This window comes from Hyla sarda, chromosome 2, assembly GCF_029499605.1.
Source record: "Hyla sarda isolate aHylSar1 chromosome 2, aHylSar1.hap1, whole genome shotgun sequence".
In the NCBI taxonomy this organism is placed as follows: Eukaryota; Metazoa; Chordata; class Amphibia; order Anura; family Hylidae; genus Hyla; species Hyla sarda.
This window is the reverse complement of record NC_079190.1, coordinates 341,694,305-341,719,434: the sequence shown is the minus strand read 5'-3', so window position 1 is coordinate 341,719,434 and position 25,130 is coordinate 341,694,305. Positions and strand designations below refer to the sequence as shown.

General features: G+C 33.6%; 32 non-coding genes across 32 annotated transcripts; all 32 read right to left on the bottom strand.

The window, feature by feature from the left end:
* Positions 1–259: 259 nt before the first annotated feature.
* Positions 260–476, bottom strand: LOC130360109 (small nucleolar RNA U3). Its single transcript, XR_008890589.1, has one exon. It is a non-coding gene; the product is annotated as a small nucleolar RNA U3 (small nucleolar RNA).
* Positions 477–1,033: 557 nt separating this feature from the next.
* Positions 1,034–1,250, bottom strand: LOC130358921 (small nucleolar RNA U3). The gene has a single exon (XR_008889712.1). It is a non-coding gene; the product is annotated as a small nucleolar RNA U3 (small nucleolar RNA).
* A 556-nt stretch (positions 1,251–1,806) lies between these two features.
* On the bottom strand, positions 1,807–2,023 carry LOC130359014 (small nucleolar RNA U3). Its single transcript, XR_008889794.1, has one exon. It is a non-coding gene; the product is annotated as a small nucleolar RNA U3 (small nucleolar RNA).
* A 567-nt stretch (positions 2,024–2,590) lies between these two features.
* Positions 2,591–2,808, bottom strand: LOC130359007 (small nucleolar RNA U3). The gene has a single exon (XR_008889787.1). It is a non-coding gene; the product is annotated as a small nucleolar RNA U3 (small nucleolar RNA).
* A 556-nt stretch (positions 2,809–3,364) lies between these two features.
* LOC130359242 (small nucleolar RNA U3) lies at positions 3,365–3,581 on the bottom strand. The gene has a single exon (XR_008889996.1). It is a non-coding gene; the product is annotated as a small nucleolar RNA U3 (small nucleolar RNA).
* Positions 3,582–4,148: 567 nt separating this feature from the next.
* Positions 4,149–4,365, bottom strand: LOC130359331 (small nucleolar RNA U3). The gene has a single exon (XR_008890078.1). It is a non-coding gene; the product is annotated as a small nucleolar RNA U3 (small nucleolar RNA).
* A 566-nt stretch (positions 4,366–4,931) lies between these two features.
* LOC130358913 (small nucleolar RNA U3) lies at positions 4,932–5,148 on the bottom strand. The gene has a single exon (XR_008889705.1). It is a non-coding gene; the product is annotated as a small nucleolar RNA U3 (small nucleolar RNA).
* Positions 5,149–5,715: 567 nt separating this feature from the next.
* LOC130358912 (small nucleolar RNA U3) lies at positions 5,716–5,932 on the bottom strand. Its single transcript, XR_008889704.1, has one exon. It is a non-coding gene; the product is annotated as a small nucleolar RNA U3 (small nucleolar RNA).
* Positions 5,933–6,500: 568 nt separating this feature from the next.
* Positions 6,501–6,717, bottom strand: LOC130359083 (small nucleolar RNA U3). The gene has a single exon (XR_008889855.1). It is a non-coding gene; the product is annotated as a small nucleolar RNA U3 (small nucleolar RNA).
* A 556-nt stretch (positions 6,718–7,273) lies between these two features.
* Positions 7,274–7,490, bottom strand: LOC130360182 (small nucleolar RNA U3). Its single transcript, XR_008890654.1, has one exon. It is a non-coding gene; the product is annotated as a small nucleolar RNA U3 (small nucleolar RNA).
* Positions 7,491–8,058: 568 nt separating this feature from the next.
* Positions 8,059–8,275, bottom strand: LOC130360181 (small nucleolar RNA U3). Its single transcript, XR_008890653.1, has one exon. It is a non-coding gene; the product is annotated as a small nucleolar RNA U3 (small nucleolar RNA).
* Positions 8,276–8,831: 556 nt separating this feature from the next.
* On the bottom strand, positions 8,832–9,048 carry LOC130359227 (small nucleolar RNA U3). The gene has a single exon (XR_008889984.1). It is a non-coding gene; the product is annotated as a small nucleolar RNA U3 (small nucleolar RNA).
* A 557-nt stretch (positions 9,049–9,605) lies between these two features.
* LOC130359051 (small nucleolar RNA U3) lies at positions 9,606–9,822 on the bottom strand. The gene has a single exon (XR_008889827.1). It is a non-coding gene; the product is annotated as a small nucleolar RNA U3 (small nucleolar RNA).
* A 566-nt stretch (positions 9,823–10,388) lies between these two features.
* Positions 10,389–10,605, bottom strand: LOC130360098 (small nucleolar RNA U3). Its single transcript, XR_008890578.1, has one exon. It is a non-coding gene; the product is annotated as a small nucleolar RNA U3 (small nucleolar RNA).
* A 558-nt stretch (positions 10,606–11,163) lies between these two features.
* LOC130360160 (small nucleolar RNA U3) lies at positions 11,164–11,380 on the bottom strand. Its single transcript, XR_008890634.1, has one exon. It is a non-coding gene; the product is annotated as a small nucleolar RNA U3 (small nucleolar RNA).
* Positions 11,381–11,947: 567 nt separating this feature from the next.
* LOC130359050 (small nucleolar RNA U3) lies at positions 11,948–12,164 on the bottom strand. The gene has a single exon (XR_008889826.1). It is a non-coding gene; the product is annotated as a small nucleolar RNA U3 (small nucleolar RNA).
* Positions 12,165–12,732: 568 nt separating this feature from the next.
* On the bottom strand, positions 12,733–12,949 carry LOC130358937 (small nucleolar RNA U3). Its single transcript, XR_008889726.1, has one exon. It is a non-coding gene; the product is annotated as a small nucleolar RNA U3 (small nucleolar RNA).
* A 558-nt stretch (positions 12,950–13,507) lies between these two features.
* On the bottom strand, positions 13,508–13,724 carry LOC130360159 (small nucleolar RNA U3). The gene has a single exon (XR_008890633.1). It is a non-coding gene; the product is annotated as a small nucleolar RNA U3 (small nucleolar RNA).
* Positions 13,725–14,292: 568 nt separating this feature from the next.
* Positions 14,293–14,509, bottom strand: LOC130359049 (small nucleolar RNA U3). The gene has a single exon (XR_008889825.1). It is a non-coding gene; the product is annotated as a small nucleolar RNA U3 (small nucleolar RNA).
* Positions 14,510–15,077: 568 nt separating this feature from the next.
* Positions 15,078–15,294, bottom strand: LOC130358918 (small nucleolar RNA U3). Its single transcript, XR_008889709.1, has one exon. It is a non-coding gene; the product is annotated as a small nucleolar RNA U3 (small nucleolar RNA).
* Positions 15,295–15,850: 556 nt separating this feature from the next.
* LOC130359328 (small nucleolar RNA U3) lies at positions 15,851–16,064 on the bottom strand. The gene has a single exon (XR_008890075.1). It is a non-coding gene; the product is annotated as a small nucleolar RNA U3 (small nucleolar RNA).
* A 568-nt stretch (positions 16,065–16,632) lies between these two features.
* On the bottom strand, positions 16,633–16,849 carry LOC130359261 (small nucleolar RNA U3). Its single transcript, XR_008890014.1, has one exon. It is a non-coding gene; the product is annotated as a small nucleolar RNA U3 (small nucleolar RNA).
* A 568-nt stretch (positions 16,850–17,417) lies between these two features.
* On the bottom strand, positions 17,418–17,634 carry LOC130360199 (small nucleolar RNA U3). The gene has a single exon (XR_008890670.1). It is a non-coding gene; the product is annotated as a small nucleolar RNA U3 (small nucleolar RNA).
* Positions 17,635–18,190: 556 nt separating this feature from the next.
* Positions 18,191–18,407, bottom strand: LOC130359198 (small nucleolar RNA U3). The gene has a single exon (XR_008889959.1). It is a non-coding gene; the product is annotated as a small nucleolar RNA U3 (small nucleolar RNA).
* Positions 18,408–18,964: 557 nt separating this feature from the next.
* On the bottom strand, positions 18,965–19,181 carry LOC130359112 (small nucleolar RNA U3). Its single transcript, XR_008889881.1, has one exon. It is a non-coding gene; the product is annotated as a small nucleolar RNA U3 (small nucleolar RNA).
* A 568-nt stretch (positions 19,182–19,749) lies between these two features.
* On the bottom strand, positions 19,750–19,966 carry LOC130360149 (small nucleolar RNA U3). The gene has a single exon (XR_008890624.1). It is a non-coding gene; the product is annotated as a small nucleolar RNA U3 (small nucleolar RNA).
* A 567-nt stretch (positions 19,967–20,533) lies between these two features.
* On the bottom strand, positions 20,534–20,750 carry LOC130359339 (small nucleolar RNA U3). Its single transcript, XR_008890085.1, has one exon. It is a non-coding gene; the product is annotated as a small nucleolar RNA U3 (small nucleolar RNA).
* A 556-nt stretch (positions 20,751–21,306) lies between these two features.
* Positions 21,307–21,523, bottom strand: LOC130360180 (small nucleolar RNA U3). The gene has a single exon (XR_008890652.1). It is a non-coding gene; the product is annotated as a small nucleolar RNA U3 (small nucleolar RNA).
* Positions 21,524–22,081: 558 nt separating this feature from the next.
* Positions 22,082–22,298, bottom strand: LOC130358966 (small nucleolar RNA U3). The gene has a single exon (XR_008889751.1). It is a non-coding gene; the product is annotated as a small nucleolar RNA U3 (small nucleolar RNA).
* A 568-nt stretch (positions 22,299–22,866) lies between these two features.
* LOC130360179 (small nucleolar RNA U3) lies at positions 22,867–23,083 on the bottom strand. Its single transcript, XR_008890651.1, has one exon. It is a non-coding gene; the product is annotated as a small nucleolar RNA U3 (small nucleolar RNA).
* Positions 23,084–23,640: 557 nt separating this feature from the next.
* Positions 23,641–23,857, bottom strand: LOC130358959 (small nucleolar RNA U3). Its single transcript, XR_008889745.1, has one exon. It is a non-coding gene; the product is annotated as a small nucleolar RNA U3 (small nucleolar RNA).
* A 566-nt stretch (positions 23,858–24,423) lies between these two features.
* Positions 24,424–24,640, bottom strand: LOC130359313 (small nucleolar RNA U3). Its single transcript, XR_008890061.1, has one exon. It is a non-coding gene; the product is annotated as a small nucleolar RNA U3 (small nucleolar RNA).
* Between the last annotated feature and the right edge of the window lie 490 nt (positions 24,641–25,130).

The following is a 25,130-nucleotide window of genomic DNA, read 5'->3' as shown; positions in this document are numbered from 1 at the left end:
TTGTCATGCCACAACATCTCTTTCCTACAATCATAAAACCAGACTCAGGGCATATGTTACCTGAGTTTTGATACTTTTGTACTAAAAAACAATTATAGCAGCCTCGTGAGCTTTAGCTCAAAAATACAAAACTTTCTTAAGTTTATTATATGGTTAACTGTAGATTAAAAAAGAAGATAAAGCAAGTAACACTGTAGAGAATTGAAATGCATGGTTTAACACTTTAATTTAACATAACTTGGTGTTACATACTACACTCACCACTCTGAAAGAACTTTCTTCTATTACTTCTTTTGAAAAAAAGAAGAACACAGTCATCAAAAGCAGACAACCATTGCAAAACTGCAATGTTGTCAACCGCTTTCATGCTCAGAAGAAAGCTCTAAATCTCATCATTGTGGATAATGAGCTTGGACTCTTTCAGCCACATTTCTCCCTTCAAAGACTTTAGAAATGATCCCTGAAAGTATAGCCCTAACAATTAGGATTTTCAGATTTTTCCCACCTATACGGTTTAACCTTTTAACTGAAGCTGAGAGCATTTTCTAAAGTTCCGAGTTTGAGTTGTGAAACAAAAAGGTTGTGTCAAATGTCAGTAAAAACAAAATAGTTTTTCAAAGTATGTGAAGGTTTATATGGAAATCCTTTAAACATGAGTATGATAGAGTACATGTTGTCATCAGTTGCGTCGAGATCTAGGCTGAGTTCAACTATTCCAGATGTTAACCCAGCCTTACTAAAGAAAATCTCAACATAAAAAAGTATAAAATATTTGTCATGCCACAACATCTCTTTCCTACAATCTTAAAACCGGACTCAGGGCATATGTTACCTGAGTTTTGATACTTTTGTAATAAAAAAAACTTTATAGCAGCCTCGTGAGCTTTGGCTCGAAAATACTAAACTTTCTTAAGTTTATTATATGGTTAACTGTAGATTAAAAAATGAAGAGAGAGCAAGTAACACAGTAGAGAATTGAAACGCATGGTTTAACACTATAATTTAACATAACTTAGTGTTACATACTACACTCACCACTCTGAAAGAACTTTCTTCTATTACTTCTTTTGAAAAAAAGAAGAACACAGTCATCAAAAGCAGACACCCATTGCAAAACTGCAATGTTGTCAACCGCTTTCATGCTCAGAAGAAAGCTCTAAATCTCATCATTGTGGATAGTGAGCTTGGACTCTTTCAGCCACATTTCTCCCTTCAAAGACTTTAGAAATGATCCCTGAAAGTATAGCCCTAACAATTAGGATTTTCAGATTTTTCCCACCTATACGGTTTAACCTTTTAACTGAAGCTGAGATCATTTTCAAAAGTTCCGAGTTTGAGTTGTGAAACAAAAAGGTTGTGTCAAATGTCAGTAAAAACAAAATAGTTTTTCAAAGTATGTTGAAGGTTTATATGGAAATCCTTCAAATATGAGTATGATAGAGTACATGTTGTCATCAGTTGCGTCGAGATCTAGGCTGAGTTCAACTATTCCAGATGTTAACCCAGCCTTACTAAAGAAAATCTCAACATAAAAAAAGTATAAAATATTTGTCATGCCACAACATCTCTTTCCTACAATCATAAAACCGGACTCAGGGCATATGTTACCTGAGTTTTGATACTTTTGTACTAAAAAAATTTATAGCAGCCTCGTGAGCTTTAGCTCAAAAATACAAAACTTTCTTAAGTTTATTATATGGTTAACTGTAGATTAAAAAAGAAGATAAAGCAAGTAACACTGTAGAGAATTGAAATGCATGGTTTAACACTTTAATTTAACATAACTTGGTGTTACATACTACACTCACCACTCTGAAAGAACTTTCTTCTATTACTTCTTTTGAAAAAAAGAAGAACACAGTCATCAAAAGCAGACAACCATTGCTAAACTGCAATGTTGTCAACCGCTTTCATGCTCAGAAGAAAGCTCTAGATCTCATCATTGTGGATGGTGAGCTTGGACTCTTTCAGCCACATTTCTCCCTTCAAAGACTTTAAAAATGATCCCTGAAAGTATAGCCCTAACAATTAGGATTTTCAGATTTTTCCCACCTATACGGTTTAACCTTTTAACTGAAGCTGAGATAATTTTCAAAAGTTCCGAGTGTGAGTTGTGAAACAAAAAGGTTGTGTCAAATGTCAGTAAAAACAAAATAGTTTTTAAAAGTATGTTGAAGGTTTATATGGAAATCAATGAATTCCTTTAAACATGAGTATGATAGAGTACATGTTGTCATCAGTTGCGTCGAGATCTAGGCTGAGTTCAACTATTCCAGATGTTAACCCAGCCTTACTAAAGAAAATCTCAACATAAAAAAGTATAAAATATTTGTCATGCCACAACATCTCTTTCCTACAATCAAAAAACCGGACTTAGGGCATATGTTACCTGAGTTTTGATACTTTTGTACTAAAAAAAACTTTATAGCAGCCTCCTGAGCTTTGGTTCAAAAATACAAAACTTTCTTAAGTTTATTATATGGTTAACTGTAGATTAAAATAAGAAGATAGAGCAAGTAACACAGTAGAGAATTGAAACACATGGTTTAACACTTTAATTTAACATAACTTGGTGTTTCATACTACACTCACCACTCTGAAAGAACTTTCTTCTATTACTTCTTTTGAAAAAAAAGAAGAACACAGTCATCAAAAGCAGACAACCATTGCAAAACTGCAATGTAGTCAAACGCTTTCATGCTCAGAAGAAAGCTCTAAATCTCATCATTGTGGATAGTGAGCTTGGACTCTTTCAGCCACATTTCTCCCTTCAAAGACTTTAGAAATGATCCCTGAAAGTATAGCCCTAACAATTAGGATTTTCAGATTTTTCACACCTATACGGTTTAACCTTTTAACTGAAGCTGAGATCATTTTCAAAAGTTCCGAGTTTAAGTTGTGAAACAAAAAGGTTGTGTCAAATGTCAGTAAAAACAAAATAGTTTTTCAAAGTATGTTGAAGGTTTATATGGAAATCCTTCAAACATGAGTATGATAGAGTACATGTTGTCATCAGTTGCGTCGAGATCTAGGCTGAGTTCAACTATTCCAGATGTTAAGCCAGCCTTACTAAAGAAAATCTCAACATAAAAAAAGTATAAAATATTTGTCATGCCACAACAGCTCTTTCCTACAATCATAAAACCGGACTTAGGGCATATGTTACCTGAGTTTTGATACTTTTGTACTAAAAAAATTTATAGCAGCCTCGTGAGCTTTAGCTCAAAAATACAAAACTTTCTTAAGTTTATTATATGGATAACTGTAGATTAAAAAAGAAGATAAAGCAAGTAACACTGTAGAGAATTGAAATGCATGGTTTAACACTTTAATTTAACATAACTTGGTGTTACATACTACACTCACCACTCTGAAAGAACATTCTTCTACTACTTCTTTTGAAAAAAAGAAGAACACAGTCATCAAAAGCAGACAACCATTGCAAAACTGCAATGTTGTCAACCGCGTTCATGCTCAGAAGAAAGCTCTAAATCTCATCATTGTGGAAAGTGAGCTTGGACTTTTTCAGCCACATTTCTCCCTTCAAAGACTTTAGAAATGATCTCTGAAAGTATAGCCCTAACAATTAGGATTTTCAGATTTTTCCCACCTATACTGTTTAACCTTTTAACTGAAGCCGAGATCCTTTTCAAAAGTTCCGAGTGTGAGTTGTGAAACAAAAAGGTTGTGTCAAATGTCAGTAAAAACAAAATAGTTTTTAAAAGTATGTTGAAGGTTTATATGGAAATCAATGAATTCCTTTAAACATGAGTATGATAGAGTACATGTTGTCATCAGTTGCGTCGAGATCTAGGCTGAGTTCAACTATTCCAGATGTTAACCCAGCCTTACTAAAGAAAATCTCAACATAAAAAAGTATAAAATATTTGTCATGCCACAACATCTCTTTCCTACAATCAAAAAACCGGACTTAGGGCATATGTTACCTGAGTTTTGATACTTTTGTACTAAAAAAAACTTTATAGCAGCCTCCTGAGCTTTGGTTCAAAAATACAAAACTTTCTTAAGTTTATTATATGGTTAACTGTAGATTAAAATAAGAAGATAGAGCAAGTAACACAGTAGAGAATTGAAACACATGGTTTAACACTTTAATTTAACATAACTTGGTGTTACATACTACACTCACCACTCTGAAAGAACTTTCTTCTATTACTTCTTTTGAAAAAAAGAAGAACACAGTCATCAAAAGCAGACAACCATTGCAAAACTGCAATGTAGTCAACCGCTTTCATGCTCAGAAGAAAGCTCTAAATCTCATCATTGTGGATAGTGAGCTTGGACTCTTTCAGCCACATTTCTCCCTTCAAAGACTTTTGAAATAATCTCTGAAAGTATAGCCCTAACAATTAGGATTTTCAGATTTTTCCCACCTATACGGTTTAACCTTTTAACTGAAGCCGAGATCCTTTTCAAAAGTTCCGAGTTTGAGTTGTGAAACAAAAAGGTTGTGTCAAATGTCAGTAAAAACAAAATAGTTTTTCAAAGTATGTTGAAGGTTTATATGGAAATCAATGAAATCCTTTAAACATGAGTATGATAGAGTACATGTTGTCATCAGTTGCGTCGAGATCTAGGCTGAGTTCAACTATTCCAGATGTTAACCCAGCCTTACTAAAGAAAATCTCAACATAAAAAAGTATAAAATATTTGTCATGCCACAACATCTCTTTCCTACAATCAAAAAACCGGATTCAGGGCATATGTTACCTGAGTTTTGATACTTTTGTACTAAAAAAAACTTTATAGCAGCCTCCTGAGCTTTGGCTCAAAAGTACAAAACTTTCTTAAGTTTATTATATGGTTAACTGTAGATTAAAAAAGAAGATAGAGCAAGTAACACTGTAGAGAATTGAAATGCATGGTTTAACACTTTAATTTAACATAACTTGGTGTTACATACTACACTCACCACTCTGAAAGAACTTTCTTCTATTACTTCTTTTGAAAAAAAGAAGAACACAGTCATCAAAAGCAGACAACCATTGCAAAACTGCAATGTAGTCAACCGCTTTCATGCTCAGAAGAAAGCTCTAAATCTCATCATTGTGGATAGTGAGCTTGGACTCTTTCAGCCACATTTCTCCCTTCAAAGACTTTAGAAATGATCCCTGAAAGTATAGCCCCAACAATTAGGATTTTCAGATTTTTCCCACCTATACGTTTTAACCTTTTAACTGAAGCTGAGAGCATTTTCTAAAGTTCCGAGTTTGAGTTGTGAAACAAAAAGGTTGTGTCAAATGTCAGTAAAAACAAAATAGTTTTTCAAAGTATGTTGAAGGTTTATATGGAAATCAATGAAATCCTTTAAACATGAGTATGATAGAGTACATGTTGTCATCAGTTGCGTCAAGATCTAGGCTGAGTTCAACTATTCCAGATGTTAACCCAGCCTTACTAAAGAAAATCTCAACATAAAAAAAGTATAAAATATTTGTCATGCCACAACATCTCTTTCCTACAATCAAAAAACCGGATTCAGGGCATATGTTACCTGAGTTTTGATACTTTTGTACTAAAAAAAACTTTATAGCAGCCTCCTGAGCTTTGGCTCAAAAGTACAAAACTTTCTTAAGTTTATTATATGGTTAACTGTAGATTAAAAAAGAAGATAGAGCAAGTAACACTGTAGAGAATTGAAATGCATGGTTTAACACTTTAATTTAACATAACTTGGTGTTACATACTACACTCACCACTCTGAAAGAACTTTCTTCTATTACTTCTTTTGAAAAAAAGAAGAACACAGTCATCAAAAGCAGACAACCATTGCAAAACTGCAATGTAGTCAACCGCTTTCATGCTCAGAAGAAAGCTCTAAATCTCATCATTGTGGATAGTGAGCTTGGACTCTTTCAGCCACATTTCTCCCTTCAAAGACTTTAGAAATGATCCCTGAAAGTATAGCCCCAACAATTAGGATTTTCAGATTTTTCCCACCTATACGTTTTAACCTTTTAACTGAAGCTGAGAGCATTTTCTAAAGTTCCGAGTTTGAGTTGTGAAACAAAAAGGTTGTGTCAAATGTCAGTAAAAACAAAATAGTTTTTCAAAGTATGTTGAAGGTTTATATGGAAATCAATGAAATCCTTTAAACATGAGTATGATAGAGTACATGTTGTCATCAGTTGCATCGAGATCTAGGCTGAGTTCAACTATTCCAGATGTTAACCCAGCCTTACTAAAGAAAATCTCAACATAAAAAAAGTATAAAATATTTGTCATGCCACAACATCTCTTTCCTACAATCAAAAAACCGGACTCAGGGCATATGTTACCTGAGTTTTGATACTTTTGTAATAAAAAAAACTTTATAGCAGCCTCGTGAGCTTTGGTTCAAAAATACAAAACTTTCTTAAGTTTATTATATGGTTAACTGTAGATTAAAAAAAGAAGATAGAGCAAGTAACACAGTAGAGAATTGAAACACATGGTTTAACACTTTAATTTAACATAACTTGGTGTTACATACTACACTCACCACTCTGAAAGAACTTTCTTCTATTACTTCTTTTGAAAAAAAGAAGAACACAGTCATCAAAAGCAGACAACCATTGCAAAAATGCAATGTTGTCAAACGCTTTCATGCTCAGAAGAAAGCTCTAAATCTCATCATTGTGGATAGTGAGCTTGGACTCTTTCAGCCACATTTCTCCCTTCAAAGACTTTAGAAATGATCCCTGAAAGCATAGCCCTAACAATTAGGATTTTCAGATTTTTCACACCTATACGGTTTAACCTTTTAACTGAAGCTGAGATCATTTTCAAAAGTTCCGAGTTTGAGTTGTGAAACAAAAAGGTTGTGTCAAATGTCAGTAAAAACAAAATAGTTTTTCAAAGTATGTTGAAGGTTTATATGGAAATCCTTCAAACATGAGTATGATAGAGTACATGTTGTCATCAGTTGCGTCGAGATCTAGGCTGAGTTCAACTATTCCAGATGTTAACCCAGCCTTACTAAAGAAAATCTCAACATAAAAAAAGTATAAAATATTTGTCATGCCACAACATCTTTTTCCTACAATCATAAAACCGGACTCAGGGCATATGTTACCTGAGTTTTGATACTTTTGTACTAAAAAAATTTATAGCAGCCTCGTGAGCTTTAGCTCAGAAATACAAAACTTTCTTAAGTTTATTATATGGTTAACTGTAGATTAAAAAAGAAGATAAAGCAAGTAACACTGTAGAGAATTGAAATGCATGGTTTAACACTTTAATTTAACATAACTTGGTGTTACATACTACACTCACCACTCTGAAAGAACTTTCTTCTATTACTTCTTTTGAAAAAAAGAAGAACACAGTCATCAAAAGCAGACAACCATTGCAAAACTGCAATGTTGTCAACCGCTTTCATGCTCAGAAGAAAGCTCTAAATCTCATCATTGTGGATAGTGAGCTTGGACTCTTTCAGCCACATTTCTCCCTTCAAAGACTTTAGAAATGATCTCTGAAAGTATAGCCCTAACAATTAGGATTTTCAGAATTTTCCCACCTGTACTGTTTAACCTTTTAACTGAAGCCGAGATCCTTTTCAAAAGTTCCGAGTTTGAGTTGTGAAACAAAAAGGTTGTGTCAAATGTCAGTAAAAACAAAATAGTTTTTCAAAGTATGTTGAAGGTTTATATGGAAATCAATGAAATCCTTTAAACATGAGTATGATAGAGTACATGTTGTCATCAGTTGCGTCGAGATCTAGGCTGAGTTCAACTATTCCAGATGTTAACCCAGCCTTACTAAAGAAAATCTCAACATAAAAAAAGTATAAAATATTTGTCATGCCACAACATCTCTTTCCTACAATCAAAAAACCGGACTCAGGGCATATGTTACCTGAGTTTTGATACCTTTGTACTAAAAAAAAACTTTATAGCAGCCTCCTGAGCTGTGGCTCAAAAATACAAAACTTTCTTAAGTTTATTATATGGTTAACTGTAGATTAAAAAAGAAGATAAAGCAAGTAACACTGTAGAGAATTGAAAAGCATGGTTTAACACTTTAATTTAACATAACTTGGTGTTACATACTACACTCACCACTCTGAAAGAACTTTCTTCTATTACTTCTTTTGAAAAAAAGAAGAACACAGTCATCAAAAGCAGACAACCATTGCAAAACTGCAATGTTGTCAACCGCTTTCATGCTCAGAAGAAAGCTCTAAATCTCATCATTGTGGATAGTGAGCTTGGACTCTTTCAGCCACATTTCTCCCTTCAAAGACTTTAGAAATGATCTCTGAAAGTATAGCCCTAACAATTAGGATTTTCAGATTTTTCCCACCTATACGGTTTAACCTTTTAACTGAAGCCGAGATCCTTTTCAAAAGTTCCGAGTTTGAGTTGTGAAACAAAAAGGTTGTGTCAAATGTCAGTAAAAACAAAATAGTTTTTCAAAGTATGTGAAGGTTTATATGGAAATCCTTTAAACATGAGTATGATAGAGTACATGTTGTCATCAGTTGCGTCGAGATCTAGGCTGAGTTCAACTATTCCAGATGTTAACCCAGCCTTACTAAAGAAAATTTCAACATAAAAAAGTATAAAATATTTGTCATGCCACAACATCTCTTTCCTACAATCTTAAAACCGGACTCAGGGCATATGTTACCTGAGTTTTGATACTTTTGTAATAAAAAAAACTTTATAGCAGCCTCGTGAGCTTTGGCTCGAAAATACTAAACTTTCTTAAGTTTATTATATTGTTAACTGTAGATTATTAAAGAAGATAAAGCAAGTAACACTGTAGAGAATTGAAATGCATGGTTTAACACTTTAATTTAACATAACTTGGTGTTACATACTACACTCACCACTCTGAAAGAACTTTCTTCTATTACTTCTTTTGAAAATAAGAAGAACACAGTCATCAAAAGCAGCCAACCATTGTAAAACTGCAATGTTGTCAACCGCTTTCATGCTCAGAAGAAAGCTCTAAATCTCATCATTGTGGATAGTGAGCTTGGACTCTTTCAGCCACATTTCTCCCTTCAAAGACTTTAGAAATGATCCCTGAAAGTATAGCCCTAACAATTAGGATTTTCAGATTTTTCACACCTATACGGTTTAACCTTTTAACTGAAGCTGAGATCATTTTCAAAAGTTCCGAGTTTGAGTTGTGAAACAAAAAGGTTGTGTCAAATGTCAGTAAAAACAAAATAGTTTTTCAAAGTATGTTGAAGGTTTATATGGAAATCCTTCAAACATGAGTATGATAGAGTACATGTTGTCATCAGTTGCGTCGAGATCTAGGCTGAGTTCAACTATTCCAGATGTTAACCCAGCCTTACTAAAGAAAATCTCAACATAAAAAAAGTATAAAATATTTGTCATGCCACAACATCTCTTTCCTACAATCAAAAAAACGGATTCAGGGCATATGTTACCTGAGTTTTGATACTTTTGTACTAAAAAAAACTTTATAGCAGCCTCCTGAGCTTTGGCTCAAAAATACAAAACTTTCTTAAGTTTATTATATGGTAACTGTAGATTAAAAAAGAAGATAGAGCAAGTAACACTGTAGAGAATTGAAATAAATGGTTTAACACTTTAATTTAACATAACTTGGTGTTACATACTACACTCACCACTCTGAAAGAACTTTCTTCTATTACTTCTTTTGAAAAAAAGAAGAACACAGTCATCAAAAGCAGCCAACCATTGTAAAACTGCAATGTTGTCAACCGCTTTCATGCTCAGAAGAAAGCTCTAAATCTCATCATTGTGGATAGTGAGCTTGGACTCTTTCAGCCACATTTCTCCCTTCAAAGACTTTAGAAATGATCCCTGAAAGTATAGCCCTAACAATTAGGATTTTCAGATTTTTCCCACCTATACGGTTTAACCTTTTTACTGAAGCTGAGAACATTTTCTAAAGTTCCGAGTTTGAGTTGTGAAACAAAAAGGTTGTGTCAAATGTCAGTAAAAACAAAATAGTTTTTCAAAGTATGTTGAAGGTTTATATGGAAATCAATGAAATCCTTTAAACATGAGTATGATAGAGTACATGTTGTCATCAGTTGCGTCGAGATCTAGGCTGAGTTCAACTATTCCAGATGTTAACGCAGCCTTACTAAAGAAAATCTCAACATAAAAAAAGTATAAAATATTTGTCATGCCACAACATCTCTTTCCTACAATCAAAAATCCGGACTCAGGGCATATGTTACCTGAGTTTTGATACCTTTGTACTAAAAAAAAACTTTATAGCAGCCTCCTGAGCTTTGGCTCAAAAATACAAAACTTTCTTAAGTTTATTATATGGTTAACTGTAGATTAAAAAAGAAGATAAAGCAAGTAACACTAGAGAATTGAAAAGCATGGTTTAACACTTTAATTTAACATAACTTGGTGTTACATACTACACTCACCACTCTGAAAGAACTTTCTTCTATTACTTCTTTTGAAAAAAAGAAGAACACAGTCATCAAAAGCAGACAACCATTGCAAAACTGCAATGTTGTCAACCGCTTTCATGCTCAGAAGAAAGCTCTAAATCTCATCATTGTGGATAGTGAGCTTGGACTCTTTCAGCCACATTTCTCCCTTCAAAGACTTTAGAAATGATCCCTGAAAGTATAGCCCTAACAATTAGGATTTTCAGATTTTTCCCACCTATACGGTTTAACCTTTTAACTGAAGCTGAGAGCATTTTCTAAAGTTCCGAGTTTGAGTTGTGAAACAAAAAGGTTGTGTCAAATGTCAGTAAAAACAAAATAGTTTTTCAAAGTATGTTGAAGGTTTATATGGAAATCCTTTAAACATGAGTATGATAGAGTCCATGTTGTCATCAGTTGCGTCGAGATCTAGGCTGAGTTCAACTATTCCAGATGTTAACCCAGCCTTACTAAAGAAAATCTCAACATAAAAAAGTATAAAATATTTGTCATGCCACAACATCTCTTTCCTACAATCTTAAAACCGGACTCAGGGCATATGTTACCTGAGTTTTGATACTTTTGTAATAAAAAAAACTTTATAGCAGCCTCGTGAGCTTTGGCTCGAAAATACTAAACTTTCTTAAGTTTATTATATGGTTAACTGTAGATTAAAAAATGAAGAGAGAGCAAGTAACACAGTAGAGAATTGAAACGCATGGTTTAACACTATAATTTAACATAACTTAGTGTTACATACTACACTCACCACTCTGAAAGAACTTTCTTCTATTACTTCTTTTGAAAAAAAGAAGAACACAGTCATCAAAAGCAGACAACCATTGCAAAACTGCAATGTTGTCAACCGCTTTCATGCTCAGAAGAAAGCTCTAAATCTCATCATTGTGGATAGTGAGCTTGGACTCTTTCAGCCACATTTCTCCCTTCAAAGACTTTAGAAATGATCCCTGAAAGTATAACCCTAACAATTAGGATTTTCAGATTTTTCCCACCTATACGGTTTAACCTTTTAACTGAAGCTGAGATCATTTTCAAAAGTTCCGAGTTTGAGTTGTGAAACAAAAAGGTTGTGTCAAATGTCAGTTAAAACAAAATAGTTTTTCAAAGTATGTTGAAGGTTTATATGGAAATCAATGAAATCCTTTAAACATGAGTATGATAGAGTACATGTTGTCATCAGTTGCGTCGAGATCTAGGCTGAGTTCAACTATTCCAGATGTTAACCCAGCCTTACTAAAGAAAATCTCAACATAAAAAAAGTATAAAATATTTGTCATGCCACAACATCTCTTTCCTACAATCAAAAAACCGGACTCAGGGCATATGTTACCTGAGTTTTGATACTTTTGTAATAAAAAAAACTTTATAGCAGCCTCGTGAGCTTTGGCTCAAAAATACAAAACTTTCTTAAGTTTATTATATGGTTAACTGTAGATTATTAAAGAAGATAAAGCAAGCAACACTGTAGAGAATTGAAATGCATGGTTTAACACTTTAATTTAACATAACTTGGTGTTACATACTGCACTCACCACTCTGAAAGAACTTTCTTCTATTACTTCTTTTGAAAAAAAGAAGAACACAGTCATCAAAAGCAGCCAACCATTGTAAAACTGCAATGTTGTCAACCGCTTTCATGCTCAGAAGAAAGCTCTAAATCTCATCATTGTGGATAGTGAGCTTGGACTCTTTCAGCCACATTTCTCCCTTCAAAGACTTTAGAAATGATCCCTGAAAGTATAGCCCTAACAATTAGGATTTTCAGATTTTTCCCACCTATACGGTTTAACCTTTTTACTGAAGCTGAGAACATTTTCTAAAGTTCCGAGTTTGAGTTGTGAAACAAAAAGGTTGTGTCAAATGTCAGTAAAAACAAAATAGTTTTTCAAAGTATGTTGAAGGTTTATATGGAAATCAATGAAATCCTTTAAACATGAGTATGATAGAGTACATGTTGTCATCAGTTGCGTCGAGATCTAGGCTGAGTTCAACTATTCCAGATGTTAACGCAGCCTTACTAAAGAAAATCTCAACATAAAAAAAGTATAAAATATTTGTCATGCCACAACATCTCTTTCCTACAATCAAAAATCCGGACTCAGGGCATATGTTACCTGAGTTTTGATACCTTTGTACTAAAAAAAAACTTTATAGCAGCCTCCTGAGCTTTGGCTCAAAAATACAAAACTTTCTTAAGTTTATTATATGGTTAACTGTAGATTAAAAAAGAAGATAAAGCAAGTAACACTGTAGAGAATTGAAAAGCATGGTTTAACACTTTAATTTAACATAACTTGGTGTTACATACTACACTCACCACTCTGAAAGAACTTTCTTCTATTACTTCTTTTGAAAATAAGAAGAACACAGTCATCAAAAGCAGACAACCATTGCAAAACTGCAATGTTGTCAACCGCTTTCATGCTCAGAAGAAAGCTCTAAATCTCATCATTGTGGATAGTGAGCTTGGACTCTTTCAGCCACATTTCTTCCTTCAAAGACTTTAGAAATGATCCCTGAAAGTATAGCCCTAACAATTAGGATTTTCAGATTTTTCCCACCTATACGGTTTAACCTTTTAACTGAAGCTGAGAGCATTTTCTAAAGTTCCGAGTTTGAGTTGTGAAACAAAAAGGTTGTGTCAAATGTCAGTAAAAACAAAATAGTTTTTCAAAGTATGTTGAAGGTTTATATGGAAATCCTTTAAACATGAGTATGATAGAGTCCATGTTGTCATCAGTTGCGTCGAGATCTAGGCTGAGTTCAACTATTCCAGATGTTAACCCAGCCTTACTAAAGAAAATCTCAACATAAAAAAGTATAAAATATTTGTCATGCCACAACATCTCTTTCCTACAATCTTAAAACCGGACTCAGGGCATATGTTACCTGAGTTTTGATACTTTTGTAATAAAAAAAACTTTATAGCAGCCTCGTGAGCTTTGGCTCGAAAATACTAAACTTTCTTAAGTTTATTATATGGTTAACTGTAGATTAAAAAATGAAGAGAGAGCAAGTAACACAGTAGAGAATTGAAACGCATGGTTTAACACTATAATTTAACATAACTTAGTGTTACATACTACACTCACCACTCTGAAAGAACTTTCTTCTATTACTTCTTTTGAAAAAAAGAAGAACACAGTCATCAAAAGCAGACAACCATTGCAAAACTGCAATGTTGTCAACCGCTTTCATGCTCAGAAGAAAGCTCTAAATCTCATCATTGTGGATAGTGAGCTTGGACTCTTTCAGCCACATTTCTCCCTTCAAAGACTTTAGAAATGATCCCTGAAAGTATAACCCTAACAATTAGGATTTTCAGATTTTTCCCACCTATACGGTTTAACCTTTTAACTGAAGCTGAGATCATTTTCAAAAGTTCCGAGTTTGAGTTGTGAAACAAAAAGGTTGTGTCAAATGTCAGTTAAAACAAAATAGTTTTTCAAAGTATGTTGAAGGTTTATATGGAAATCAATGAAATCCTTTAAACATGAGTATGATAGAGTACATGTTGTCATCAGTTGCGTCGAGATCTAGGCTGAGTTCAACTATTCCAGATGTTAACCCAGCCTTACTAAAGAAAATCTCAACATAAAAAAAGTATAAAATATTTGTCATGCCACAACATCTCTTTCCTACAATCAAAAAACCGGACTCAGGGCATATGTTACCTGAGTTTTGATACTTTTGTAATAAAAAAAAACTTTATAGCAGCCTCGTGAGCTTTGGCTCAAAAATACAAAACTTTCTTAAGTTTATTATATGGTTAACTGTAGATTATTAAAGAAGATAAAGCAAGCAACACTGTAGAGAATTGAAATGCATGGTTTAACACTTTAATTTAACATAACTTGGTGTTACATACTGCACTCACCACTCTGAAAGAACTTTCTTCTATTACTTCTTTTGAAAAAAAGAAGAACACAGTCATCAAAAGCAGCCAACCATTGTAAAACTGCAATGTTGTCAACCGCTTTCATGCTCAGAAGAAAGCTCTAAATCTCATCATTGTGGATAGTGAGCTTGGACTCTTTCAGCCACATTTCTCCCTTCAAAGACTTTAGAAATGATCCCTGAAAGTATAGCCCTAACAATTAGGATTTTCAGATTTTTCCCACCTATACGGTTTAACCTTTTTACTGAAGCTGAGAACATTTTCTAAAGTTCCGAGTTTGAGTTGTGAAACAAAAAGGTTGTGTCAAATGTCAGTAAAAACAAAATAGTTTTTCAAAGTATGTTGAAGGTTTATATGGAAATCAATGAAATCCTTTAAACATGAGTATGATAGAGTACATGTTGTCATCAGTTGCGTCGAGATCTAGGCTGAGTTCAACTATTCCAGATGTTAACGCAGCCTTACTAAAGAAAATCTCAACATAAAAAAAGTATAAAATATTTGTCATGCCACAACATCTCTTTCCTACAATCAAAAAACCGGACTCAGGGCATATGTTACCTGAGTTTTGATACCTTTGTACTAAAAAAAAACTTTATAGCAGCCTCCTGAGCTTTGGCTCAAAAATACAAAACTTTCTTAAGTTTATTATATGGTTAACTGTAGATTAAAAAAGAAGATAAAGCAAGTAACACTGTAGAGAATTGAAAAGCATGGTTTAACACTTTAATTTAACATATCTTGGTGTTACATACTACACTCACCACTCTGAAAGAACTTTCTTCTATTACTTCTTTTGAAATAAAGAAGAACACAGTCATCAAAAGCAGACAACCATTGCAAAACTGCAATGTTGTCAACCGCTTTCATGCTCAGAAGAAAGCTCTAAATCTCATCATTGTGGATAGTGAGCTTGGACTCTTTCAGCCACATTTCTCCCTTCAAAGACTTTAGAAATGATCTCTGAAAGTATAGCCCTAACAATTAGGATTTTCAGATTTTTCCCACCTATACGGTTTAACCTTTTAACTGAAGCCGAGATCCTTTTCAAAAGTTCCGAGTTTGAGTTGTGAAACAAAAAGGTTGTGTCAAATGTCAGTAAAAACAAAATAGTTTTTCAAAGTATGTTGAAGGTTTATATGGAAATCCTTCAAACATGAGTATGATAGAGTACATGTTGTCATCAGTTGCGTCGAGATCTAGGCTGACTTCAACTATTCCAGATGTTAACCCAGCCTTACTAAAGAAAATCTCAACATAAAAAAAGTATAAAATATTTGTCATGCCACAACATCTCTTTCCTACAATCATAAAACCGGACTCAGGGCATATGTTACATGAGTTTTGATACTTTTGTACAAAAAAAATTTATAGCAGCCTCGTGAGCTTTAGCTCAAAAATACAAAACTTTCTTAAGTTTATTATATGGTTAACTGTAGATTAAAAAAGAAGATAAAGCAAGTAACACTGTAGAGAATTGAAAAGCATGGTTTAACACTTTAATTTAACATAACTTGGTGTTACATACTACACTCACCACTCTGAAAGAACTTTCTTCTATTACTTCTTTTGAAAAAAAGAACACAGTCATCAAAAGCAGACAACCATTGCAAAACTGCAATGTAGTCAACCGCTTTCATGCTCAGAAGAAAGCTCTAAATCTCATCATTGTGGATAGTGAGCTTGGACTCTTTCAGCCACATTTCTCCCTTCAAAGACTTTTGAAATGATCTCTGAAAGTATAGCCCTAACAATTAGGATTTTCAGATTTTTCCCACCTATACGGTTTAACCTTTTAACTGAAGCCGAGATCCTTTTCAAAAGTTCCGAGTTTGAGTTGTGAAACAAAAAGGTTGTGTCAAATGTCAGTAAAAACAAAATAGTTTTTCAAAGTATGTTGAAGGTTTATATGGAAATCAATGAAATCCTTTAAACATGAGTATGATAGAGTCCATGTTGTCATCAGTTGCGTCGAGATCTAGGCTGAGTTCAACTATTCCAGATGTTAACCCAGCCTTACTAAAGAAAATCTCAACATAAAAAAAGTATAAAATATTTGTCATGCCACAACATCTCTTTCCTACAATCATAAAACCGGACTCAGGGCATATGTTACCTGAGTTTTGATACCTTTATACTAAAAAAAACTTTATAGCAGCCTCCTAAGCTTTGGCTCAAAAATACAAAACTTTCTTAAGTTTATTATATGGTTAACTGTAGATTAAAAAAAGAAGATAGAGCAAGTAACACAGTAGAGAATTGAAACACATGGTTTAACACTTTAATTTAACATAACTTGGTGTTACATACTACACTCACCACTCTGAAAGAACTTTCTTCTATTACTTCTTTTGAAAAAAAGAAGAACACAGTCATCAAAAGCAGACAACCATTGCAAAACTGCAATGTAGTCAACCGCTTTCATGCTCAGAAGAAAGCTCTAAATCTCATCATTGTGGATAGTGAGCTTGGACTCTTTCAGCCACATTTCTCCCTTCAAAGACTTTTGAAATGATCTCTGAAAGTATAGCCCTAACAATTAGGATTTTCAGATTTTTCCCACCTATACGGTTTAACCTTTTAACTGAAGCCGAGATCCTTTTCAAAAGTTCCGAGTTTGAGTTGTGAAACAAAAAGGTTGTGTCAAATGTCAGTAAAAACAAAATAGTTTTTCAAAGTATGTTGAAGGTTTATATGGAAATCAATGAAATCCTTTAAACATGAGTATGATAGAGTACATGTTGTCATCAGTTGCGTCGAGATCTAGGCTGAGTTCAACTATTCCAGATGTTAACCCAGCCTTACTAAAGAATATCTCAACATAAAAAAAGTATAAAATATTTGTCATGCCACAACATCTCTTTCCTACAATCAAAAAACCGGACTCAGGGCATATGTTACCTGAGTTTTGATACTTTTGTAATAAAAAAAACTTTATAGCAGCCTCGTGAGCTTTGGTTCAAAAATACAAAACTTTCTTAAGTTTATTATATGGTTAACTGTAGATTAAAAAAAGAAGATAGAGCAAGTAACACAGTAGAGAATTGAAACACATGGTTTAACACTTTAATTTAACATAACTTGGTGTTACATACTACACTCACCACTCTGAAAGAACTTTCTTCTATTACTTCTTTTGAAAAAAAGAAGAACACAGTCATCAAAAGCAGACAACCATTGCAAAAATGCAATGTTGTCAAACGCTTTCATGCTCAGAAGAAAGCTCTAAATCTCATCATTGTGGATAGTGAGCTTGGACTCTTTCAGCCACATTTCTCCCTTCAAAGACTTTAGAAATGATCCCTGAAAGTATAGCCCTAACAATTAGGATTTTCAGATTTTTCACACCTATACGGTTTAACCTTTTAACTGAAGCTGAGATCATTTTCAAAAGTTCCGAGTTTGAGTTGTGAAACAAAAAGGTTGTGTCAAATGTCAGTAAAAACAAAATAGTTTTTCAAAGTATGTTGAAGGTTTATATGGAAATCCTTCAAACATGAGTATGATAGAGTACATGTTGTCATCAGTTGCGTCGAGATCTAGGCTGAGTTCAACTATTCCAGATGTTAACCCAGCCTTACTAAAGAAAATCTCAACATAAAAAAAGTATAAAATATTTGTCATGCCACAACATCTCTTTCCTACAATCATAAAACCGGACTCAGGGCATATGTTACCTGAGTTTTGATACTTTTGTACTAAAAAAATTTATAGCAGCCTCGTGAGCTTTAGCTCAAAAATACAAAACTTTCTTAAGTTTATTATATGGTTAACTGTAGATTAAAAAAGAAGATAAAGCAAGTAACACTGTAGAGAATTGAAATGCATGGTTTAACACTTTAATTTAACATAACTTGGTGTTACATACTACACTCACCACTCTGAAAGAACTTTCTTCTATTACTTCTTTTGAAATAAAGAAGAACACAGTCATCAAAAGCAGACAACCATTGCAAAACTGCAATGTTGTCAACCGCTTTCATGCTCAGAAAAAAGCTCTAAATCTCATCATTGTGGATAGTGAGCTTGGACTCTTTCAGCCACATTTCTCCCTTCAAAGACTTTAGAAATGATCGCTGAAAGTATAGCCCTAACAATTAGGATTTTCAGATTTTTCCCACCTATACGGTTTAACCTTTTAACTGAAGCCGAGATCCTTTTCAAAAGTTCCGAGTTTGAGTTGTGAAACAAAAAGGTTGTGTCAAATGTCAGTAAAAACAAAATAGTTTTTCAAAGTATGTTGAAGGTTTATATGGAAATCCTTCAAACATGAGTATGATAGAGTACATGTTGTCATCAGTTGCGTCGAGATCTAGGCTGAGTTCAACTATTCCAGATGTTAACCCAGCCTTACTAAAGAAAATCTCAACATAAATAAGTATAAAATATTTGTCATGCCACAACATCTCTTGCCTACAATCTTAAAACCGGACTCAGGGCATATGTTACCTGAGTTTTGATACTTTTGTAATAAAAAAAACTTTATAGCAGCCTCGTGAGCTTTGGCTCGAAAATACAAAACTTTCTTGAGTTTATTATATGGTTAACTGTAGATTAAAAAAGAAGATAAAGCAAGTAACACTGTAGAGAATTGAAATGCATGGTTTAACACTTTAATTTAACATAACTTGGTGTTACATACTACACTCACCACTCTGAAAGAACTTTCTTCTATTACTTCTTTTGAAAAAAAGAAGAACACAGTCATCAAAAGCAGCCAACCATTGTAAAACTGCAATGTTGTCAACCGCTTTCATGCTCAGAAGAAAGCTCTAAATCTCTTCATTGTGGATAGTGAGCTTGGACTCTTTCAGCCACATTTCTCCCTTCAAAGACTTTAGAAATGATCCCTGAAAGTATAGCCCTAACAATTAGGATTTTCAGATTTTTCCCACCTATACGGTTTAACCTTTTAACTGAAGCTGAGATCATTTTCAAAAGTTCCGAGTTTGAGTTGTGAAACAAAAAGGTTGTGTCAAATGTCAGTAAAAACAAAATAGTTTTTCAAAGTATGTTGAAGGTTTATATGGAAATCAATGAAATCCTTTAAACATGAGTATGATAGAGTACATGTTGTCATCAGTTGCGTCGAGATCTAGGCTGAGTTCAACTATTCCAGATGTTAACCCAGCCTTACTAAAGAAAATCTCAACTTAAAAAAAGTATAAAATATTTGTCATGCCACAACATCTCTTTCCTACAATCAAAAAACCGGACTCAGGGCATATGTTACCTGAGTTTTGATACTTTTGTAATAAAAAAAACTTTATAGCAGCCTCGTGAGCTTTGGTTCAAAAATACAAAACTTTCTTAAGTTTATTATATGGTTAACTGTAGATTAAAAAAAGAAGATAGAGCAAGTAACACAGTAGAGAATTGAAACACATGGTTTAACACTTTAATTTAACATAACTTGGTGTTACATACTACACTCACCACTCTGAAAGAACTTTCTTCTATTACTTCTTTTGAAAAAAAGAAGAACACAGTCATCAAAAGCAGACAACCATTGCAAAACTGCAATGTAGTCAACCACTTTCATGCTCAGAAGAAAGCTCTAAATCTCATCATTGTGGATAGTGAGCTTGGACTCTTTCAGCCACATTTCTCCCTTCAAAGACTTTAGAAATGATCCCTGAAAGTATAGCCCTAACAATTAGGATTTTCAGATTTTTCCCACCTATACGGTTTAACCTTTTAACTGAAGCTGAGATCATTTTCAAAAGTTCCGAGTTTGAGTTGTGAAACAAAAAGGTTGTGTCAAATGTCAGTAAAAGCAAAATAGTTTTTCAAAGTATGTTGAAGGTTTATATGGAAATCAATGAAATCCTTTAAACATGAGTATGATAGAGTACATGTTGTCATCAGTTGCGTCGAGATCTAGGCTGAGTTCAACTATTCCAGATGTTAACCCAGCCTTACTAAAGAAAATCTCAACATAAAAAAAGTATAAAATATTTGTCATGCCACAACATCTCTTTCCTACAATCAAAAAACCGGACTCAGGGCATATGTTACCTGAGTTTTGATACTTTTGTAATAAAAAAAACTTTATAGCAGCCTCGTGAGCTTTGGCTCAAAAATACAAAACTTTCTTAAGTTTATTATATGGTTAACTGTAGATTATTAAAGAAGATAAAGCAAGTAACACTGTAGAGAATTGAAATGCATGGTTTAACACTTTAATTTAACATAACTTGGTGTTACATACTACACTCACCACTCTGAAAGAACTTTCTTCTATTACTTCTTTTGAAAATAAGAAGAACACAGTCATCAAAAGCAGCCAACCATTGTAAAACTGCAATGTTGTCAACCGCTTTCATGCTCAGAAGAAAGCTCTAAATCTCATCATTGTGGATAGTGAGCTTGGACTCTTTCAGCCACATTTCTCCCTTCAAAGATTTTAGAAATGATCCCTGAAAGTATAGCCCTAACAATTAGGATTTTCAGATTTTTCACACCTATACGGTTTAACCTTTTAACTGAAGCTGAGATCATTTTCAAAAGTTCCGAGTTTGAGTTGTGAAACAAAAAGGTTGTGTCAAATGTCAGTAAAAACAAAATAGTTTTTCAAAGTATGTTGAAGGTTTATATGGAAATCCTTCAAATATGAGTATGATAGAGTACATGTTGTCATCAATTGCGTCGAGATCTAGGCTGAGTTCAACTATTCCAGATGTTAACCCAGCCTTACTAAAGAAAATCTCAACATAAAAAAAGTATAAAATATTTGTCATGCCACAACATCTCTTTCCTACAATCATAAAACCGGACTCAGGGCATATGTTACCTGAGTTTTGATACTTTTGTACTAAAAAAATTTATAGCAGCCTCGTGAGCTTTAGCTCAAAAATACAAAACTTTCTTAAGTTTATTATATGGTTAACTGTAGATTAAAAAAGAAGATAAAGCAAGTAACACTGTAGAGATTTGAAATGCATGGTTTAACACTTTAATTTAACATAACTTGGTGTTACATACTACACTCACCACTCTGAAAGAACTTTCTTCTATTACTTCTTTTGAAAAAAAGAAGAACACAGTCATCAAAAGCAGACAACCATTGCAAAACTGCAATGTTGTCAACCGCTTTCATGCTCAGAAGAAAGCTCTAAATCTCATCATTGTGGATAGTGAGCTTGGACTCTTTCAGCCACATTTCTCCCTTCAAAGACTTTAGAAATGATCTCTGAAAGTATAGCCCTAACAATTAGGATTTTCAGATTTTTCCCACCTATACTGTTTAACCTTTTAACTGAAGCCGAGATCCTTTTCAAAAGTTCCGAGTTTGAGTTGTGAAACAAAAAGGTTGTGTCAAATGTCAGTAAAAACAAAATAGTTTTTCAAAGTATGTTGAAGGTTTATATGGAAATCCTTCAAACATGAGTATGATAGAGTACATGTTGTCATCAGTTGCGTCGAGATCTAGGCTGAGTTCAACTATTCCAGATGTTAACCCAGCCTTACTAAAGAATATCTCAACATAAAAAAAGTATCAAATATTTGTCATGCCACAACATCTCTTTCCTACAATCAAAAAACCGGACTCAGGGCATATGTTACCTGAGTTTTGATACCTTTGTACTAAAAAAAACTTTATAGCAGCCTCGTGAGCTTTAGCTCAAAAATACAAAACTTTCTTAAGTTTATTATATGGTTAACTGTAGATTAAAAAAGAAGATAAAGCAAGTAACACTGTAGAGAATTGAAATGCATGGTTTAACACTTTAATTTAACATAACTTGGTGTTACATACTACACTCACCACTCTGAAAGAACATTCTTCTATTACTTCTTTTGAAAAAAAGAAGAACACAGTCATCAAAAGCAGACAACCATTGCAAAACTGCAATGTTGTCAACCACTTTCATGCTCAGAAGAAAGCTCTAAATCTCATCATTGTGGATAGTGAGCTTGGACTCTTTCAGCCACATTTCTCCCTTCAAAGACTTTAGAAATGATCTCTGAAAGTATAGCCCTAACAATTAGGATTTTCAGATTTTTCCCACCTATACTGTTTAACCTTTTAACTGAAGCCGAGATCCTTTTCAAAAGTTCCGAGTTTGAGTTGTGAAACAAAAAGGTTGTGTCAAATGTCAGTAAAAACAAAATAGTTTTTCAAAGTATGTTGAAGGTTTATATGGAAATCAATGAAATCCTTTAAACATGAGTATGATAGAGTACATGTTGTCATCAGTTGCGTCGAGATCTAGGCTGAGTTCAACTATTCCAGATGTTAACCCAGCCTTACTAAAGAAAATCTCAACATAAAAAAAGTATAAAATATTTGTCATGCCACAACATCTCTTTCCTACAATCAAAAAACCGGACTCAGGGCATATGTTACCTGAGTTTTGATACCTTTGTACTAAAAAAAAACTTTATAGCAGCCTCCTGAGCTTTGGCTCAAAAATACAAAACTTTCTTAAGTTTATTATATGGTTAACTGTAGATTAAAAAAGAAGATAAAGCAAGTAACACTGTAGAGAATTGAAAAGCATGGTTTAACACTTTAATTTAACATAACTTGGTGTTACATACTACACTCACCACTCTGAAAGAACTTTCTTCTATTACTTCTTTTGAAAAAAAGAAGAACACAGTCATCAAAAGCAGACAACCATTGCAAAACTGCAATGTTGTCAACCGCTTTCATGCTCAGAAGAAAGCTCTAAATCTCATCATTGTGGATAGTGAGCTTGGACTCTTTCAGCCACATTTCTCCCTTCAAAGACTTTAGAAATGATCTCTGAAAGTATAGCCCTAACAATTAGGATTTTCAGATTTTTCCCACCTATACGGTTTAACCTTTTAACTGAAGCTGAGAGCATTTTCTAAAGTTCCGAGTTTGAGTTGTGAAACAAAAAGGTTGTGTCAAATGTCAGTAAAAACAAAATAGTTTTTCAAAGTATGTGAAGGTTTATATGGAAATCCTTTAAACATGAGTATGATAGAGTACATGTTGTCATCAGTTGCGTCGAGATCTAGGCTGAGTTCAACTATTCCAGATGTTAACCCAGCCTTACTAAAGAAAATCTCAACATAAAAAAAGTATAAAATATTTGTCATGCCACAACATCTCTTTCCTACAATCAAAAAACCGGACTCAGGGCATATGTTACCTGAGTTTTGATACCTTTGTACTAAAAAAAAACTTTATAGCAGCCTCCTGAGCTTTGGCTCAAAAATACAAAACTTTCTTAAGTTTATTATATGGTTAACTAGATTAAAAAAAGAAGATAGAGCAAGTAACACAGTAGAGAATTGAAACACATGGTTTAACACTTTAATTTAACATAACTTGGTGTTACATACTACACTCACCACTCTGAAAGAACTTTCTTCTATTATTTCTTTTGAAAAAAAGAAGAACACAGTCATCAAAAGCAGACAACCATTGCTAAACTGCAATGTTGTCAACCGCTTTCATGCTCAGAAGAAAGCTCTAAATCTCATCATTGTGGATGGTGAGCTTGGTCTCTTTCAGCCACATTTCTCCCTTCAAAGACTTTAGAAATGATCCCTGAAAGTATAGCCCTAACAATTAGGATTTTCAGATTTTTCCCACCTATACGGTTTAACCTTTTAACTGAAGCTGAGATAATTTTCAAAAGTTCCGAGTTTGAGTTGTGAAACAAAAAGGTTGTGTCAAATGTCAGTAAAAACAAAATAGTTTTTCAAAGTATGTTGAAGGTTTATATGGAAATCAATGAAATCCTTTAAACATGAGTATGATAGAGTACATGTTGTCATCAGTTGCGTCGAGATCTAGGCTGACTTCAACTATTCCAGATGTTAACCCAGCCTTACTAAAGAAAATCTCAACATAAAAAAAGTATAAAATATTTGTCATGCCACAACATCTCTTTCCTACAATCATAAAACCGGACTCAGGGCATATGTTACCTGAGTTTTGATACTTTTGTACAAAAAAAATTTTATAGCAGCCTCGTGAGCTTTAGCTCAAAAATACAAAACTTTCTTAAGTTTATTATATGGTTAACTGTAGATTAAAAAAGAAGATAAAGCAAGTAACACTGTAGAGAATTGAAAAGCATGGTTTAACACTTTAATTTAACATAACTTGGTGTTACATACTACACTCACCACTCTGAAAGAACTTTCTTCTATTACTTCTTTTGAAAAAAGGAAGAACACAGTCATCAAAAGCAGACAACCATTGCAAAACTGCAATGTAGTCAACCGCTTTCATGCTCAGAAGAAAGCTCTAAATCTCATCATTGTGGATAGTGAGCTTGGACTCTTTCAGCCACATTTCTCCCTTCAAAGACTTTTGAAATGATCTCTGAAAGTATAGCCCTAACAATTAGGATTTTCAGATTTTTCCCACCTATACGGTTTAACCTTTTAACTGAAGCCGAGATCCTTTTCAAAAGTTCCGAGTTTGAGTTGTGAAACAAAAAGGTTGTGTCAAATGTCAGTAAAAACAAAATAGTTTTTCAAAGTATGTTGAAGGTTTATATGGAAATCAATGAAATCCTTTAAACATGAGTATGATAGAGTACATGTTGTCATCAGTTGCCTCGAGATCTAGGCTGAGTTCAACTATTCCAGATGTTAACCCAGCCTTACTAAAGAAAATCTCAACATAAAAAAGTATAAAATATTTGTCATGCCACAACATCTCTTTCCTACAATCAAAAAACCGGATTCAGGGCATATGTTACCTGAGTTTTGATACTTTTGTACTAAAAAAAACTTTATAGCAGCCTCCTGAGCTTTGGCTCAAAAATACAAAACTTTCTTAAGTTTATTATATGGTTAACTGTAGATTAAAAAAGAAGATAGAGC